Below are 3,087 nucleotides of genomic sequence, written 5' to 3'. Positions count from 1 at the left end.
GGGTCCTCAAGATGGCAGGGTGCACAGATGACACTCTGAGCAAAGGACGATGCTTGCTCCCTCTCCCTGTTCCCCACCCCATGTTGATATCAGGATGTCTGTGTCCCAGAACCTAAACCATCTCCCTGGGGAAATGAGCAAGGGGTAGGAGTTGAACTGTCTGAGATCGTTTTCCCAACATTGGCTGAATAGGACCTTAACCTACCTACAAATGAAGCTGTGTCAGAAAGTAAGGAAAGTGGAAAGCCTTGCACATGTGAGTTGAGGATTTTGATTTATAACTGATGTGCACTTAGCGGAAAGTGTGCTTCCAGGGGCAGTGGAAAGGTATCTCCATAGTGGCCACATGGAAACCTAGCCACTAGGACCATGATTTGCCTGTGGTCTTTTAAGAATTGATTAAAGGTAGCAAAATAAGAATATTAAATTGTGTGTGTGTGTTGGGGGAAAAGGAGCCAGTCGCTGAAATTAAATAAAGTCCACAAAGGGAGTTAGAAACTTGAGCTCAGATGCCCCACCCCTGCTGGGCCCAGCACAGCTGGAGCTCAGCACACTGGACACCCCCACTGTTCTGCCCCTTCCAAGATGGGGCTTATATAGGCCAGGCCCCAGCCTGGCAGCTGGGGGTCCCGCGGCCTAGAGTGGACAGAAGTTGGAGAAGTAGGGCTGCTGCAGGGCCTCTAATGCTGAGATACGTTGGACGGGGTTACATATCAGAAGATTCTACAGCAGGCCCCTCCCTGTGGCATTGAGTTTGGGCATGATGTTCACCAGGGATGTTGTGTCTGGGTACATTGGGTAGGGCTTGTAGTCTGGCAGTTTGGTCGTGGAGGGCCACTGCTCCTTGGTGGGCATCCCCAGGAGCTAGAAGAACCTCTTCAACTGTTCATCGACATCATTGTCAGGAAAAAGAGGCCACCCAGCATTGCCCAGCTCCGCAAAGATGCAGTTGGCTGATACATGTTGATGGCTGTGGAGTACAGCTTGGCCCCAAAGAGGACATCTGGTGGGCGGTACCACAGTGTGACCACCCAGCTGAGCAACAGCGGATGGGGATCCCAAAGGCTCGAGCCTGGCCAAAATCAGCCAATTTAATTTTCCCATTCCTGTTCATTAGCAGGTTCTGGGGCTTCAGGTCCCTGTGTACCACATTGTGGCTATGACAGAATCCCAGGCCTTTTAGCAGCTGGAGGAGGAAGGACTTTATGATCTCAGGGTCAAGGGCACCACTGCACCTGTCAAAATACTTCTTCAGGTCCTGGTCACAGAATTCAAAAACCAAAGTCAGCTTCTCGTTGCTGTGCAGGATGTCATGAAGCCTGATGACATTTTTGTGCTTCAGCTCCTTGAGTAGGCAGAACTCCCAGAGGGCGGAACTCGGTACATCCTCAGCATCATCATCCAGCCTCACCCATTTCAGAGCCAGGATCTCCTGAGTCTTCCGGTTTTTGACCTTGAACAATGTCCAGCAGGTGCCTTCCCCAATCTTTTCCAGTTTTTTATATTTCTGCATTGCGGTAGCCACAGGGACCCCTGGGGGCTCTCACTTTTAAGATTAAAGAATATTAAATGTTTTTAAATATTTTATTTGATTTATTCTTTTCTTTAAAGACAGGGTCTTGCTCTATCATCCTGGCTGGAGTGCAGTGGTGTGATCATAGCTCCCTGTAGCCTTGAACTCTTGGGCTCAAGCAGTTCTCCTGCCTCAGCCTCCTAGGTATTTGGGACTACAGCTGCGCACCACCATGCCTGGCTAATTTAAATTTTTTTTTTTTAAGTGACAACTTTTCATTTTGAAATAGTTTGACTCATAAGAAGCTGTGAAACTAGTATACAGAGATCATATGTACGCTTCACCTAGTCTTCCTCTACGATAACATCTTACAAAGCCACAGTGCAGTTTTCAAAATGAGGAAGTTGATATCGGTGAAAGACTAGTACAGGTTTTATTTGGATTTTATTTATTTATTTTTTAAATGCAGTTTTTTAAAAAAAATTTTTGTTTGATTTTTGCTTCTTCGAAACATGACTTTTTTGTAGTTATGTTTTTAATTAAGATTTTTATTTCGAGATACTGGCATATTCATAAGCAGAGCATACCTCATGTTGCACTTTTATAGCCATACCTACTTCTTTATCCCTGTCCCCTTCAAAACCACCAGCAACCATTAATCTGTTCACCATTCCTATAATTTATCATTTCAGACATTTTTAAAAATTATACTGTAAGTTCTGGGATACGTGTGCAGAATGTGCAGGTTTGTTACATAGGTATACACATGCCATGGTGTTTTGCTGCACACATCAACCCGTTATCTACATTAGGTATTTCTCCTAATGCTATCCCTCCCCAGCGCCCCCAGCCCCTGACAGGGCCTGGTGTGTGACGTTCCCCTCCTTGTGTCCATGTTGTTCAGCTCCCACTTATGAGTGAGAATATGCAGTGTTTGGTTTTCTGTTACTGTGTTAGTTTGCTGAGAATGATGGTTTCCAGCTTCATCCATGTCCCTGTAAAGAACATGAACTCAACCTTTCTTATGGCTGCATAATATTCCATGGTGTATATGTGCCACATTTTCTTCATCCAGTCTATCATTGGTGGACATTTGGGTTGGTTCCAAGTATTTGCTGTTGTGAACAGTGCTGCAATAAACATACGTGCGCATATAGTAGAATTATTATAATCATTCTACTATATGTGTGCATTATAGTAGAATGATTTATAATCCTTTGGGTATATACCCAGTAATGGGATTGCTGGGTCAAATGGTATTTCTGATTCTAGAGCCTTGAGGAATCACCACACTGTCTTCCACAATGGTTGAACTAATTTTATACAAATGGAATCATGTAGTATGTGACCTTTTAGGACTGGCTTTTTTCACTCCAATTATTCTCTGGAGATAAATTCCAGCTGTTGCATATTTCAGTAATTTGGTCCGTTTTATCCTAAGGAGCATTCTCTGTTTTGGGTGTATTGCAGTTTGTTTCACCATTTATGTGTTGAAGGACATCTGAATTGTTTCCATTTGGGGTTTATTACAAATAAAGATGGGATAAACATTTGTGCAAGGTTTTTGTATGAAT

General features: G+C 43.9%; 1 pseudogene; it reads right to left on the bottom strand.

Moving 5' to 3' along the window:
- Positions 1-636: 636 nt before the first annotated feature.
- On the bottom strand, positions 637-1,513 carry LOC101048126 (cyclin-dependent kinase 5 pseudogene; annotated as a pseudogene).
- Between the last annotated feature and the right edge of the window lie 1,574 nt (positions 1,514-3,087).

The sequence above is a fragment of the Saimiri boliviensis genome, chromosome 15 (genome assembly GCF_048565385.1).
Source record: "Saimiri boliviensis isolate mSaiBol1 chromosome 15, mSaiBol1.pri, whole genome shotgun sequence".
NCBI lineage: Eukaryota > Metazoa > Chordata > Mammalia > Primates > Cebidae > Saimiri > Saimiri boliviensis.
Note: the sequence above shows the minus strand (reverse complement) of the source record. Positions and strands in the feature narration are given on the sequence as shown.